Source organism: Haemaphysalis longicornis, unplaced genomic scaffold (assembly GCF_048455015.1).
Source record: "Haemaphysalis longicornis isolate Haplotype H1 unplaced genomic scaffold, Haemaphysalis longicornis Haplotype H1 scaffold_2, whole genome shotgun sequence".
Lineage (NCBI taxonomy): Eukaryota > Metazoa > Arthropoda > Arachnida > Ixodida > Ixodidae > Haemaphysalis > Haemaphysalis longicornis.
In genome coordinates, this window is record NW_027526295.1 from 91,937,984 (window position 1) to 91,954,365 (window position 16,382).

The following is a 16,382-nucleotide window of genomic DNA, read 5'->3' on the forward strand; positions in this document are numbered from 1 at the left end:
GGGGGTTTATATTTACAAGTGCTCTGAGGCCAGTCAACTAGCGCCACCCCTCGACTACCGCGGGAGACGTGGAACGTCTTTTTTCCCAGCGGCCGCCACGTAAGACGTGGTCGGAGGTCGGGGTTAGCAATTGGCATATCCGAACTGCTGGAGCCAGAGTCCTCGTAATGCATGTAGCAGAACAGAAAGATACGGGACGAGGGACTCAGTGAGGACACATATCAAGGTTGCAGTCGTCATTGCCAGTGCTATTCTGCTGTTTCCGAGATATTTAATAGTGCCGAATGACGTGTGTTTGTCATGCTTCTTTAATACAGTGTTAAATAGGCGAAAATAAAGTCGAGAACAAATCCGCCGTTTCTCCGGGAGCGGGAGTCGAACCCACATCTCCGCATAACGCGTGCGGTGCGTTAACCAATTACGCTACCCCGCAGCGGCTCCCCTCTCGACTTTTACCGGGGGGGTTTATATTTACAAGTGCTCTGAGGCCGGTCAACTAGCGCCACCCCTCGACTACCGCGGGAGACGTGGAACGTCTTTTTTCCCAGCGGCCGCCACGTAAGACGTGGTCGGAGGTCGGGGTTAGCAATTGGCATATCCGAACTGCTGGAGCCAGAGTCCTCGTAATGCATGTAGCCGAACAGAAAGATACGGGACGAGGACTCAGTGAGGACACATATCAAGGTTGCAGTCGTCATTGCCAGTGCTATTCTGCTGTTTCCGAGATATTTATAGTGCCGAATGACGTGTGTTTGTCATGCTTCTTTAATACAGTGCTAAATAGGCGAAAATATAAGTCGAGAAAAAATCCGCCGTTTCTCCGGGAGCGGGAGTCGAACCCACATCTCCGCATAACGCGTGTGGTGCGTTAACCAATTACGTTACCCCGCAGCGGCTACCATCTCGACTTTTACCAGGGGGGTTTATATTTTCAAGTGCTCTGAGGCCGGTCAACTAGCGCCACCCCGCGACTACCGCGGGAGACGTGGAACGTCTTTTTTCCCAGCGGCTGCCACGTAAGACGTGGTCGGAGGTCGGGGTTAGCAATTGGCATATCCGAACTGCTGGAGCCAGAGTCCTCGTAATGCATGTAGCAGAACAGAAAGATACGGGACGAGGGACTCAGTGAGGACACATATCAAGGTTGCAGTCGTCAATGCCAGTGTTATTCTGCTGTTTCCCAGATATTTAATAGTGCCGAATGACGTGTGTTTGTCATGCTTCTTTAATACAGTGCTAAATAGGCAAAAATATAAGTCGAGAAAAAATCCGCCGTTTCTCTGGGAGCGGGAGTCGAACCCACATCTCCGCATAACGCGTGCGGTGTGTTAACCAATTACGCTACCCCGCAGCGGCTCCCCTCTCGACTTTTACCGGGGGGGTTTATATTTACAAGTGCTCTGAGGCCGGTCAACTAGCGCCACCCCTCGACTACCGCGGGAGACGTCGAACGTCTTTTTTTCCAGCGGCCGCCACGTAAGACGTGGTCGGAGGTCGGGGTTAGCAATTGGCATATCCGAACTGCTGGAGCCAGAGTCCTCGTAATGCATGTAGCAGAACAGAAAGATACGGGACGAGGGACTCAGTGAGGACACATATCAAGGTTGCAGTCGTCATTGCCAGTGCTATTCTGCTGTTTCCGAGATATTTAATAGTGCCGAATGACGTGTGTTTGTCATGCTTCTTTAATACAGTGCTAAATAGGCGAAAATAAAGTCGAGAAAAAATCCGCCGTTTCTCCTGAGCGGGAGTCGAACCCACATCTCCGCATACCGCGTGCGGTGCGTTAACCAATTACGCTACCCCGCAGCGGCTCCCCTCTCGACTTTTACCGGGGGTGTTTATATTTACAAGTGCTCTGAGGCCGGTCAACTAGCGCCACCCCTTGACTACCGCGGGAGACGCGTCTTTTTTCCCAGCGGCCGCCACGTAAAACGTGCTCGGAGGTCGGGGTTAGCAATTGGCATATCCGAAGTGCTGGAGCCAGAGTCCTCGTAATGCATGTAGCAGAACAGAAAGATACGGGACGAGGGACTCAGTGAGGACACATATCAAGGTTGCAGTCGTCATTGCCAGTGCTTTTCTGCTGTTTCCGAGATATTTAATAGTGCCGAATGACGTGTGTTTGTCATGCTTCTTTAATACAATGCTAAATAGGCGAAAATAAAGTCGAGAAAAAATCCGCCGTTTCTCCGGGAGCGGGAGTCGAACCCACATCTCCGCATAACGCGTGCGGTGCGTTAACCAATTACGCTACCCCGCAGCGGCTCCCCTCTCGACTTTTACCGGGGGGGTTTATATTTACAAGTGCTCTGAGGCCGGTCAACTAGCGCCACCCCTCGACTACCGCGGGAGACGTGGAACGTCTTTTTTCCCAGCGGCCGCCACGTAAGACGTGGTCGGAGGTCGGGGTTAGCAATTGGCATATCCGAACTGCTGGAGCCAGAGTCCTCGTAATGCATGTAGCAGAACAGAAAGATACGGGACGAGGACTCAGTGAGGACACATATCAAGGTTGCAGTCGTCATTGCCAGTGCTATTCTGCTGTTTCTGAGATATTTTATAGTGCCGAAAGTCGTGTGTTTGTCATGCTTCTTTAATACAGTGCTAAATAGGCGAAAATATAAGTCGAGAAAAAATCCGCCGTTTCTCCGGGAGCGGGAGTCGAACCCACATCTCCGCATAACGCGTGCGGTGCGTTAACCAATTACGCTACCCCGCAGCGGCTCCCCTCTCCACTTTACCGGGGGGGTTTAAATTTACAAGTGCTCTGAGGCCGGTCAACTAGCGGCACCCCTCGACTACCGCGGGAGACGTGGAACGTCTTTTTTCCCAGCGGCCGCCACGTAAGACGTGGTCGGAGGTCGGGGTTAGCAATTGGCATATCCGAACTGCTTGAGCCAGAGTCCTCGTAATGCATGTAGCAGAACAGAAAGATACGGGACGAGGGACTCACTGAGGACACATATCAAGGTTGCAGTCGTCATTGCCAGTGCTATTCTGCTGTTTCCGAGATATTTAATAGTGCCGAATGTCGTGTGTTTGTCATGCTTCTTTAATACAGTGCTAAATAGGCGAAAATATAAGTCGAGAAAAAATCCGCCGTTTCTCTGGGAGCGGGAGTCGAACCCACATCTCCGCATAACGCGTGCGGTGTGTTAACAAATTACGCTACCCCGCAGCGGCTCCCCTCTCGACTTTTACCGGGGGGGTTTATATTTACAAGTGCTCTGAGGCCGGTCAACTAGCGCCACACCTCGACTACCGCGGGAGACGTGGAACGTCTTTTTTCCCAGCGGCCGCCACGTAAGACGTGGTCGGAGGTCGGGGTTAGCAATTGGCATATCCGAACTGCTGGAGCCAGAGTCCTCGTAATGCATGTAGCAGAACAGAAAGATACGGGAGGAGGGACTCAGTGAGGACACATATCAAGGTTGCAGTCGTCATTGCCAGTGCTATTCTGCTGTTTCCGAGATATTTTATAGTGCCGAATGTCGTGTGTTTGTCATGCTTCTTTAATACAGTGCTAAATAGGCGAAAATATAAGTCGAGAAAAAATCCGCCGTTTCTCTGGGAGCGGGAGTCGAACCCACATCTCCACATAACGCGTGCGGTGTGTTAACCAATTACGCTACCCCGCAGCGGCTCCCCTCTCGACTTTTACCGGGGGGGTTTATATTTACAAGTGCTCTGAGGCCGGTCAACTAGCGCCACCCCTCGACTACCACGGGAGACGTGGAACGTCTTTTTTCCCAGCGGCCGCCACGTAAGACGTGGTCGGAGGTCGGGGTTAGCAATTGGCATATCCGAACTGCTGGAGCCAGAGTCCTCGTAATGCATGTAGCAGAACAGAAAGATACGGGACGAGGGACTCAGTGAGGACACATATCAAGGTTGCAGTCGTCATTGCCAGTGCTATTCTGCTGTTTCCGAGATATTTAATAGTGCCGAATGACGTGTGTTTGTCATGCTTCTTTAATACAGTGCTAAATAGGCGAAAATAAAGTCGAGAAAAAATCCGCCGTTTCTCCGGGAGCGGGAGTCGAACCCACATCTCCGCATAACACTTGCGGTGCGTTAACCAATTACGCTACCCCGCAGCGGCTCCCCTCTCGACTTTTACCGGGGGGGTTTATATTTACAAGTGCTCTGAGGCCGGTCAACTAGCGATCTTCTTATTTTGTAGTGTCTCTAAGTGGCCAGGTTGGCTCTTTTCGCCGCGGGGGGTGATTATAACGAGGAAGACTAGCCACCATCGACGTAACGCTACCAGCGCAGCTACACAGCGGTGAAGTTCGAAGAACAGCCAGCGGAGCGCATTACCTCATGCGACCTGCATCATCATCATTGCAAGACTCAAGATCATCATCACCACTGTGTTGGCACGAGAGCTGAGCGCGCACGGCAGAACCCCTTCAAACTCAGCTGAGTCTCTCCGCGTTTCAACGCTCTGCTGCTGTCCTGCCAATAAACCTCGCCATAATTTATGTATATATATATATATATATATATATATATATATATATATATATATATATATATATTGTGAGAAGCTGTAAAGGTTATATTTTAGCACGTGGACAATCGCCCTTTCCGGGCTGTGCACCCTATTATCATCGCATCATCTTCATCTCGGCGGCGACAGTGTCATCGACATCGCCTTTCTTGCTGAGCCTTCCTAGCGCTGTGACCGCACGAATAAAGTCTCTCTCCTGGCGACTCCCAGAGCCTCTCAAGTGGTTGAAGGTGCTTTGATCTCGCAGTCTACCTCTCACTTCCGCACCACTGGAGCTACGATCAGGTGGTTGATTACAAACTGCCCACCACCACCATGCAGCAGGAGAGCAGCCACTCGGGCAGCAACGCTGCAGCCCCGATCCAGCCTACCTTTACTATCACCAGCCTCCAGTGCGATCCCCCATCTTTCGCTGGCCTCCGCGGTGGCGACGTCGAAGAGTGGCTCGACTCCTACAACCGCGTGAGTTCCTTCAATCAATAGGATGACTCTTACAAGCTAGCGTAGGTGCCCTCCCGTCTGACCAAGGTGGCTGAAACTTGGTTTTTTAATCATCAAGAAGATTTCACCGATTGGGACAAATTTACCACTGACTTGCGTCGAATTTTCGGCGCATCCTCTACGCGGGCTGAAGCTGCCAAGAAAAAACGCAATGAGCGCGTGCAACATCCTATGGAGACGTTTATGTTCTACATCGAGGATGTCTCGTCCCTGTGTCGACAAGTGGACGGCAGCATGTCGGAAGAAGACCGGGTTCGGCATATTCTGAAGGGAATTGCCCCGTTTGGTTTTCAGGCACATGCCTTGCAGAAACATTCACGCGTGCAAGACGTTATAGCCGCATGCAAACGACTCGAAGACGTGCAATTTATGAGGGTGGAGCCAGCCATGTTGGGCGAAGGCTTCTCGAAGGACTTCGACTTGTGCTCCATGATTCGGCTGATCATTCGCGAGGAGCTTGAAGAACACGTCTCGCACAATCTCTCAGACAACCGCCACCAGCCTCCGAGTACTACAGTGTTCGCACCTCCACAAGAAATCTTGGTTCCCGGCCTGCATGATCTCATCAAGGATGAGCTGGCCGCTAATAAATCCGATCCTCCATACAAGGCTGAGCACTTCTGCACATGTCCTGCGGCTTCTGCTTCCACACTGCCACCGGTCATGCAAACGTTAATGGTGCTAACGCACGTGGGGCAATCCTACGCGCACGTGGCTCCCATTTCTACTGTCTCTTCTACTCCGCAGTCTTATTCCGTCTGGCACCCTTCACGGCCAGTTTGTTACTACTGTGGCATCCGCGGCCATTTCAGGTAGCACAGGACTGTTCGGCCTTACTCAAGCCGGGGTACTTCGGCCGGTGATTTTCTGTGCGGCCGTTTTCCAGCAGCCGGGTTTGGCCCGTGTCCAAATGTGGGCCTTTTGGCCGTACACGGTAGTACTCCCATGGCTGAGCAACGGCCAGTGTCTGTCGGCCAGTCGACCGGCTTACGTTCATACGACCAGATTCCAGCCGCAGGGCACCGGCCATTTCAAAGCCACCCGTGAGTGGCCAAAGCACTTCAACCGGAGGACAACCGAGCTGCGGTCGTCGGACTCCAGGCGGAGTAAAGCTGCCGGAAGATCGGCCATGCTACGGGCATTGGAGTTCCGCCACAGTACGTTAATTTTACTGAGGCCGGTGGATGACCACTGCATGCAGCGGAAGCAGATGATTCCGTCGCGCTTGGCAACAGCACAAACCCACCATTTTGAGTCCACTGCACCGACATCAAAGTGAGCCTCCAGCCGTCCATCCTTCAACGCGGCCTTGCTTAATTATCAGCATTAGTTTACAGCAAAATTCATTTATTTTCAACATTCAAAATTTAATAAACAGTGCTGACAAATTGTCGTTCCTTTAATTAGCATGCAAAAATATTCATTTCTTTGCGGAGCTGGAAGCGATATATTGTCCAGGTCCTGATATCTTCTCTGGGGTGGCTTACCCGTAATAAATGGGGAAGGAAGTGGCCGGGGGGCGGGGGGGCAGGCGGAAGGCGCATACTTTAATAGGTTGAATTTCACAAAGATGAAAGTGCCTCTTTAAGCCAATTTCTTTTAAGACAATCTTCCTGAACGCTTTGATGCTCTGACTAAATGAACTATTCTTACAACAGTTGCGTGACCACTATTGTTGTATATAAAACCGGCGCGAATGCCTTTAAGTTTGGTACTCCACAAAACACTCAGCAACATTCAGTATAATTTCCTTCACAGAAGAAGTATGTTCAGTTTTGCCTCAATTTTCTTGCAAAAAAAATTCTTTACGATCAACATTTTTGATGATCTTTCGGATGGGTTATCCTGGGAGATATCGAACAAGTACTTTCATTTTCAATCTATTTTTTATGTTGTTTTCATGAGTTATGTGCAAACCCCTTAATAGACCAAAAGAACTTAGTTTTCGTCTAATGTCGTACTACTTCAAAAAAAATTCTAAACGCGTTGCGAATGACGCCCTGCTTCATGTGGCTGCGGTGGTATCAATCAATGTTCGCGCAAGGAAAGGCCTAAGAAGAGTTTCATAATTTGTTTCAAACCAATAACATAGCAGTGGTAGTATTGGTACAGCAAACCTTGCATACTGCAATGAATAAGACCATAAATATTTCATTAGTGCAGTTTGGTTTGAATGTATAAGGTTCTGAACCCGTCGGAGGCGAACTTGCTGCTTCGGAAGATTATTTATTTATTTATTTATTTATTTATTATTCATTTGTTTATTTGATACCTGCTTCGCCTTTCCTTGTATTACAGCAGGGAAATACCTAAACTGAACCATCAAATTTGAGGTCAAGTAAGAGAATAATTGTACAAAGCGCGGTAAAAATCGTCATTTTTACGTGGGAAATAATTACGTGGAAGATAATTACACTCTCGTATTGACCTAAGATAAAATGATGCGCGCAAGGCGTCACCTTTAAAGGAAATTTTATAACTTGCTTTAAGCTAGCGGTACCACTTCGGGATATGTAGAATGGCGCTTGGATATCCTTCTCGCCTTGTTTTCCAATTTCCGAATGATAGATATTACGAAAAAATTTCAACCCAAGATTTCGTCTGTGCTCTTTCACGTCTTAGCATTAAAGTTTGCATTTATTTTCCGTCATGGTAAGTTGACAGTGCCAATTACCTAATACGAATCGCAATGCCCTATTCTGTATGTTTTCGAGCGTATCAAACAGCTCTTTGGTGTAGGGATTCCAGAAAACACAAGCGTACTCCAACATCGAGCACACATGAGCGAAATACAGTTGATCTTTAATTCTAGACGGAGGTTCGCTGAACTTTGTCTCACAATGCCAAAAACACCTTCAGCCATAGCTTTGAAGTTGTGAAGGTGCCTATTTAACCTGTACCCACTCGTTAAATAAACTCCTACTTATTTATATACCCCGGCCATTCTTAAAGCAGCGTAATTTACGGTATACGTATTCAGTTTCACTGAAGGTTTTCTTGTAAAGGTTACGTTACACACCTTTTAACATTCAACAACTTTTCTGAATCACCACACCCGGATGTTATTATATTTTAATCATGCTGCAAGTGTTCAGAATCACGGTCATTCGCTGTAGTCCTTTAAACTACACAGCCATTCCCGAACATTTCTAACAAGGATCAGGTGCCAATAGTAATATAAATCCCAAGAAAAAATGATGGCCCGCAACTCAGCCTTGGGGAATTCCTGAGGTCATGGGAACCTATCCGGACGAACAACCATTGAGAGTGACCGACTGCTATCTTAGAGAGAGATACTGGGCTATCCATGCAATAACGGATTCACTCAGTTTATAGCCCACAATGTACCAATAAGAAGGGGATATGAAACACCGCCAAATGCTTTTTTGCAGTCCAAGAAACAGTCAACTGCTTTAAGCTTATCTATGGCTAGAGCCAAATTGTGCGTGAACTCAACAAGCTGCGTTGAGCAAGCAAAACCTAGAAAATCCGTTTTTGCTAGGATGCTGGAGATTATGTTTAACCAAATGAGTCAGATCCCAAGTGTAGGTAAGCTCAACTTCAATTACCGCAAGTAAATTAACATCGAGGCTTCGTCATTGACAAGGCTCTGTTGTTATAGCAAATTTAACATAACACGTTTTTCAAATTGGCAGTCATAAAATCCCATTAAGTAACATAGTGCAGGGCACGAAGTTGAGCCTACCAATGCACGAGCTTAGCCACTTTGATGTTCTTCACCAACAAAATAGAGCAACATTGTTTTTCACAGTATTATAGTAAGAAGAATAGCCGCAAAGTTGCGCTTTTGCGCGCCCTTGCCTTTCTTTGGTAGGGAGGCCTTAACATGGTGCCGGTTGAGCTCCTGTGTGGTCGCCGCTTGCTCGACGCCCTTTAAGGCCAGTTATTGTGGTGAACCACCGCTATCTCGGGTCGGGCATCTCTGCCGGGTCGATGTCTCCAATTCTCTCCATTTCTTGAGGGGTCGAAGAGCCTCGAGCTGATGCGTCAACGAAGCCGGCGGGCGAAGCATGGTAGCGGCGATGAGTGGCGAGGATTTGGTCACTCGTCGGTGTGGCACAGTCTTCTTTTGCAATAAATGGCATTCCGATGGCCTAAAAGGTTCTCTGGTAATTTTCAGTGAGTCCTTGCAACTTGCCCGTTCACCTAGAACACTTATTACTGTTTGACAAACGAAGTTTGTTCATTTAAAACGTAGAAACACCGAGCGTATGAAAAACACGTCTGCGTCGTTCGGCTGCTTAACGGCTTTTTCTTCACCCAGGAAAAACCAGTCCTACACCGGCCGTTCTCTTTAAAACACGTCTGTGCATGAATTCTCGGCGCCCAGGTGCGTGCCGTTGTTCGGCTGTACATCGCTTACCGAAAGAATGACGCGTAACCTGACGCCTTACGTAGGCTTGTATCCGCTTTAACACCGGTTGCCAAATATTCTGCGGCCGTTCGCTTGCCGTAATTCTGCCGAAGACCGCTACCCGAAAGAAAAACGTACATTCTGGGCCATACATCGGCCGGTCTCCTTTATAACACCGGCTTCCCGAAGAACACGAATATTCTGCCGCCGGACGCGTGGTTCGCATATGAAAACGCGATTGCACGGCAGCCGCGCTCCGGCCTGTCTCCTTTCGAACACCAACTGCCTCAACAGTACGGATATTCTGTGGCCGGTCGCTCGCCGTGCGTCGGTTGAACCTCGCTTCCCGAAGGAAAAACGGATGTCCTAAGGCCGTACTTCGGCTGTTATCTTACTCAACATCGGAAACCGAAAGTGGACTGAATATCTGGAAGCCGGGTAGCTGCCGTCGTGGGTCTGAACACGGGCGGCCGGAGAAATACCGAAGTGCTGGTTGTCGAATGTTGGTCGTTCAAGGTACGATCAGTGGCTGCCAGAACCTGGATGCTGGCCGGACATGCCAGAAAGCGGCCATAGACGGTCCGGTCTTGGGACACACTTTCTGTGCAACCTGGGATTTCAGTTATTGTCGAAGGCGCCAGCAGGACGAGTGATACAGTCACCCTATGAACGCACGCCGTGATTATAGCCCACGCCGTTATGGACAACCCTTGTTTCCACCAGCTACCCGTCGCTATTCGCCCCCTCCTGACTCCTATAACCCGCCTCGCACGCAACGTTTTCCCCGACGTCAGTCACCTTCGCCTTACAGCCGGTCGTTGTCTCCTCCCCGCCCTGGCTCTCACGTTGCCGACCGTCTCTCGGAAAACTGAAAGGAGCAGTTTTCTGTGGGAAACTGCGTCACGGAAAAAATCTTCAAGGCCCCCTAAGCATCCATAAAATACATTGGCTGTTCTCATACAAGAAGTTTAAGTCGAAGCTTTAGTCGATACAGGTGCCAGTGTTTCCGTGATTCATGCAAATCTGTGCTGTAGGTTACGCAAGGTTACAATGCCCTATGACGGTCCGACTCTTCTTGGAGCCAACGGTGTTATGATTCGACCCTCCGCATTCTGCACAGCTCGTGTGTTCATCGATTCCACACGTCATCACATACAGTTTGCAGTGTTCGGAAACACTGGCAATGGAGGTATCGGCGATATCGTTGGTGGGTTGGCGACAGGTGATGACCGCTGAGGCCGACGACATAAAATCGCACATCAACTCATTTTGTGTTGGGATTTTCTGTCGTCGGCATCAGCGGTCATCACCTGTCACCAACCCACCATTCATATCGCCGATACCTCCATTACCAGTGTTTCCCAAAGACCGAAGCAACGCCGCTTACAAGCGAGGACCAATTCCATTCTGTGCCCAGTAGAAGAAACAGTTTTGTTCGTCTCCTCGACCACAGTCACTGATGGTGATGTGTTGATTGAAGCAGCTTGGAATTTTATTTTGAATCGCGTAGTCATACCTTCCTGCCTTGTTCATTTTTTGTCTGGTTCAGCTCTCCTTGCTGCAGATACGCCTACCGAAACAATTTTGCTAGCGTGCCACGGTCGCTTCAGTTTGTGGCGATGAGGCAGTGTCTGTGCTCCCAATGTATACACTTTCGACAGATCAGCACGCCTCCAAGTCGCCAACCCAAGCCTCTGCTTTCGACTTAGCAATAAGTTCTGATCTTACACCAGACGAAAGCAAGCATTACAAGTCTTGCAATCGAAACACCAGCATTCCTTCGACATTTTTTCGTCTGTTATGGGAAAGACATCTGCTGCCGAGCATCGCATCGATACATATGCGTCGTCTATTGTTCGCCGCCGCCCATACCGCGTTTCTCCATCCGAGCGGAGGGTTATACAAGATAACGTCGTCGACATGCACAATCGGAATATCATTCGTTCTTCATCGAGTCCGTAGTCTTTGCCGGTTGTGTTAGTGCAAAAAAGGACGGTTCCGTACGCTTTTGCGTCGACTATCGGGCGGTGAACAAAATAACTCGTAAAGACGTCTACCAGATGCCCCGCATCGATGATGCCCTGGACACTTTGCAAGGTGCCGAGTACTTTACGAGCCTTGATCTTCGCTCTGGATACTGGCAGGTTCCCATGCACGAAGCCGATAAAGAGAAAACTGCTTTCGCCACCCCCGATGCTCTTTACAACTTCAACGTGATGCCATTCGGGCTGTGCAACGCACCGGCCACATTTTAGCGAATGATTGACACCGTCCTTCGTGGCCTTAAATGGAGAACCTGCCTATGCTATCTAGACGACATTGTTGTTTTTTCCGCTACTTTTGCTGACCACCTACACCGCCTAGATGAAGTCCTTACATGCATTGCCAACGCCGGGCCTTTAGTGAACACAAAAAATGCCGATTCGCGAGCAAATCCATCAAGGTGCTCGGACACGTAGTGAGCAAAGATAGAATTCGCCCGGACCCCGACAAAATTAACGCCATACAACACTTTCCCCGGCCGACCCGTCTGAAAGACCTCCGCAGTTTCCTTGGCTTAGCGTTTTCCGGCTTTTAATACGAAACATCGCTTCGCTTGCTTCGCCCCTCCACAAACTTCTCGCATCTGGCACCTCTTACACATGCGCTGATGACTGCGAAGCAGCGTTTGAAAATCAAAAGCACGCTCTCACTTCTGCGCAGGTGGTCCACCATTATGACCAAACGGCGGCGACTATCCTACACACAGACGGTTGTGGGCATAACCTGAGTGCCGTGTTGTTGCAGCGCACCGCATCTACAGTAAAAAACGCTGTAGCCTGCGCAAGTAATGCCCTGACACCTGCCGAACGAAATGATACAATCACGGAACAAGAATGTCTCGCAGTTGTCTGGGCAGCACAAAAATTTCGCCCATACCTGTACGGACGGTGGTCACTGATCACCATGTTTTCTGTTGGCTCTCGTCGCTCAAGAACCTGAACGGACGGTTTGGCCACTCGGTCTTGCGGCTGCAAGAGTAAGATTTCACTGTGACCTACAAATCTGGGAAAAAGCATATGGATGCGGACGCCGTTGCCCTGTCTCGGCACAAAGTGAATCATTAGCTCCTGTGGCTCAAGTCACCCTGCTGATTGCGCCTTTTGGCGTCGTGAAGCTCGACTGTCCCGAAGACTTCGTTGCACTCCAGCGGGCAGACCGTTATTGTCGGAAACTCATGGATGAAGTGAACGGTTTGGCAGAGCCGTCGAACAGCCGCTTACGTCGTCAGCTGCAGAAGTTCCGTCTCTAATGGTATCCTGCATCGTTATAATTACGACCCTACCGGTGACAATTGGGTTCACATCGTTTCGCGTGCTCTTCAACAGCAGGTAGTGCGCGTTTTTCAGGACGACGCTACGGCCGGACATTGAGGCTTTCACAAGACCCACCACCGAATCAAAAGTCGTTTCTTCTGGCGTAGGCTTTCTACCAGTGTTTCAAAATATGTCGCTTCCTGAGCGCCCTGCCAGCACCGTAAACGGCCAACCACACCAACTGCCGGACCGCTGCAACCACAACCTTGTCCGTCAGCACCATTCGATGTTGTGGGCATCGACGTCTACGGCCCGTTGCCCGTTGCCCCAGCTGGTCATCGGTGGGTAGTAACTGCGGTTGACCACCTTACCCGCTATGCTGAAACCGCCCCTCTCCGAACAGGTTGCGCCGTAGAGGTCGCCGAGTTTTTCTTACACTCCCTATTTTTGCACCACGGTCCACCAGGTGCTCTTCTAAGCGACCATGGGAAGACGTTCCTGTAAGCTGTCATCGCGGAAGTTCTTCGTGCCGCCAATTCCGTCCATAAAACGACCTCGAGTTATCACCCTCAAACAAACGGGCGTACTGAGCGCTTCCATCGGACACTTTCTCATTCGCTTTCTGCCTATATCCGACCATATCACACCAATTGCGACACTATTCTGCCTTCTGTGACATACGCGTATAATTCTGCAGTTCAACACCTGTTGACTGCAATTTGCACCTGTTGACTGCACGGCGAATGTCCACGCACCATTCGTTGCCCGCGTCGCTTACTGCCGCCAATTGGCCCGGGCGAATACTGAAGCCAGTCAGTATATCCGCAAGCTCACTACGATGAGACTCACCGCAGTGTCTCTTTTCAGCCAGGGGACCAAGTTTTGCTCTGTACACCCGTACGCCAAACTGGTGTGTCAGAAAAGCTGCTTTCGCGATTCATCGGTCCTTATACCGTGCTTCAGAAAACGTCCCCGGTGAATTATCGCGTGGCTCCGAACAACGCTGTCGCCGATCGTCGCTGCCGCGGGACCGAAATTGTTCACGTTCCTCGGTTTGAAGCCGTACGTTTATCGTTCCGACACGCCCTACCCTGCCGCCAGATGACCGCTTTTTCTGAAGGGGGAGGATAATTGTGAGAAGCTGTACACGTTATATTTTAGCATGTGGATAATCACCCTTTCCTGTGTGTGCACCCTATTATCATCGCATCATCTTCATCTCGGTGGCGACAGTGTCATCGACACCGCCTTTCTTGCTGAGCCTTCCAAGCGCTGTGACCGCACGAATAAAGTCTCCCGCAGGGCGACTCCCAGGGCCTCTCAATATATACATATATAGTTAAGAGAAAAGGTTCGTGGCTTTGAGGTTATCTGTACGATATAGAAGTCAAATTGAAAAACATAACAATGTTTATTCTAACGTTTGGACCGGGGGCCAGTTTTTTTCAAAGATAGAAATAGTGCAGATCAATTGTGTTTAAATATAATTTAGTTGTGGGTGGGGCAAAAAGATGTATCAAGCAAAACGTAGGCTCTACGCGACAAAGACGCATACGAAGCCCCAAAACGAAGGGGGGGGGCGTAGGCGTTGGTGTGGTGCGGGGGAACCGAGGGGAAAGGGGACGTAATCAAGGCAGGCGAGGCTATAGGATAACCGGAAGGTGTTCCATGGCACCGAAGTCACCATGATAAAGCAAGAAAGTGTGGTACTAAGGAGGGGCTCGTTTCCTGCTCGTTGCTTGACTGGAAATGGTTAGGAGAAAAAGGTGGGAGAGCGGAGAGTCAATTCCGGACGCCTAGTGCAAGCATTAACACACCAAAAAAAGGAAGAGGGGGATTGAAACAAGAGACGGTCTTTTTAGCGGGAGGTGCGCGGTAACCGCAGCGGGGGAATTCGGGGATGAAAGAGGTTCGGAGAAAGCCCCAAAACGGCACGTGGTTTCGCATGCGCTGAAGGCGCGGAAGCGTTTTCCCCCATAAAAACGTGACAGCCGTCCACGAGGCGAAAGCAGAAAGACAAGGCTATTGAATGCAAGGACAATACAATGCAAAGTAACGTTATTTTAAGCTACATCACATAAATAACAACAAATAAGTGGACCTAATGCTAAATAACACATATCAAAAAGGCAGATATACAGTGACACATGAGGTTATCGAAGAGCATTCATGCAAGAATATATTAATAAAAAATTCTTCAGTGCAAAAGGGCACAAAATAAAAAAAAACAAAAATAAAATAAAGCATGTTGTAGCCAGGTGAAATTTATGTACATTCGTGCCTATACGGTACGACAACAATACACAATCAGAACACTGACACAGTACAAAGTACATTGTATTCTACAATATTACGTACACAGTACACTCTACAAAGATTTGAAAGAAAGAGAGAAAAGAAAAACTAAAAACGCTTCTTGTTCAGAACGAAGTTTCTGAGTGTCTCGCTGCTGCATCAACCTTCTCTGGTGCCTGATTAGGCAAGCAAGACAATCGGCATGTGCTTCCATTTATGCCTCTCAAGACAGTGTTAAACTTATAAATAAGGTACGATTCACAGGCTTCATGGTAATATAGTGTTTTTAAATTGGACTGAAGCACCGGCCCCCGGTCGAAACGTTAGAATATTGTTATGTTTTGCAATTTGACTTCTCTAGCGTATATATGTATATATATAGGAAGACCTGTCTCAGGTCGAAACCTGGGAAATAAATTTTCCGAAGAGCGTACTTCTACTATGTGCGTATTCCTGCAGCAAAAAAGGACCCTACTTCACGCCTATATATGTATATATAAATACATAGAAATATATATATATATATATATATAGAAAATAAGGGTTGGCAGTCAAGAACACCTTCGAAAGCAAAGGGGATGTTGTGGTGGGTCATAGAAAGAGATGAAGAATTTTTTGAGTCGAAAAGAAAGTGGTGAAAAAATGCCCGCCGGGTGGGATCCGAACCCACGACCTCCAGAATACCGGTCTGGTGCGATAACCACTACGCTACTGGCGGGGCTGTTTCCCCAGCACTTTCTCGGGTATTTATGTTAAGGTATTTTTGTTTCCTGCACTTGGGGGTGGTAGCCAGCGCCACTAGGAATACTCGGGGTGAAGATGACTTCCTAGTGGCGCAGTCTACCACCTCCAAGTGCAGGAAACAAAAATACCTTAACATAAATACCCGAGAAAGTGCTGGGGAAACAGCCCCGCCGGTAGCGTAGTGGTTATCGCACCAGACCGGTATTCTGGAGGTCGTGGGTTCGGATCCCACCCGGCGGGCATTTTTTCACCACTTTCTTCGCGACTCAACAAATTCTTCATCTCTTTCTATGGCCCACCACAACCTCCCCTTTGCTTTCCGGGGTTTTCTTGACTGCCAACCCTTATATATATATATACATATATATATATATATATATATATATATATATATATATATATATATATATATATATAAATATATATGACACAAATAAGGGTTGGCAGTCAAGAAAACCTCGTAAAACAAAGGGCAGCATATGGTAGGTCATTGAAACAGATAAAGAATTCGGAAAGAAAGAAAGTGAAGAAATAATCACCGCCAGGTGGGATCCAAACCCACGACCTCCAAAATACCGGTATGGTGCGATAACCACTAGGCTACCGGCGGGCTATTTTTCCCCTTCACTTTCTGGGGTATTTATGTCAATGAATT

At 48.7% G+C, this 16,382-nt stretch overlaps 1 non-coding gene across 1 annotated transcript; it reads left to right on the forward strand.

The window, feature by feature from the left end:
- Positions 1 to 15,894: 15,894 nt before the first annotated feature.
- Trnat-ggu (transfer RNA threonine (anticodon GGU)) lies at positions 15,895 to 15,967 on the forward strand. Its single transcript has one exon. It is a non-coding gene; the product is annotated as a tRNA-Thr (tRNA).
- The last annotated feature ends 415 nt before the right edge of the window (positions 15,968 to 16,382 follow it).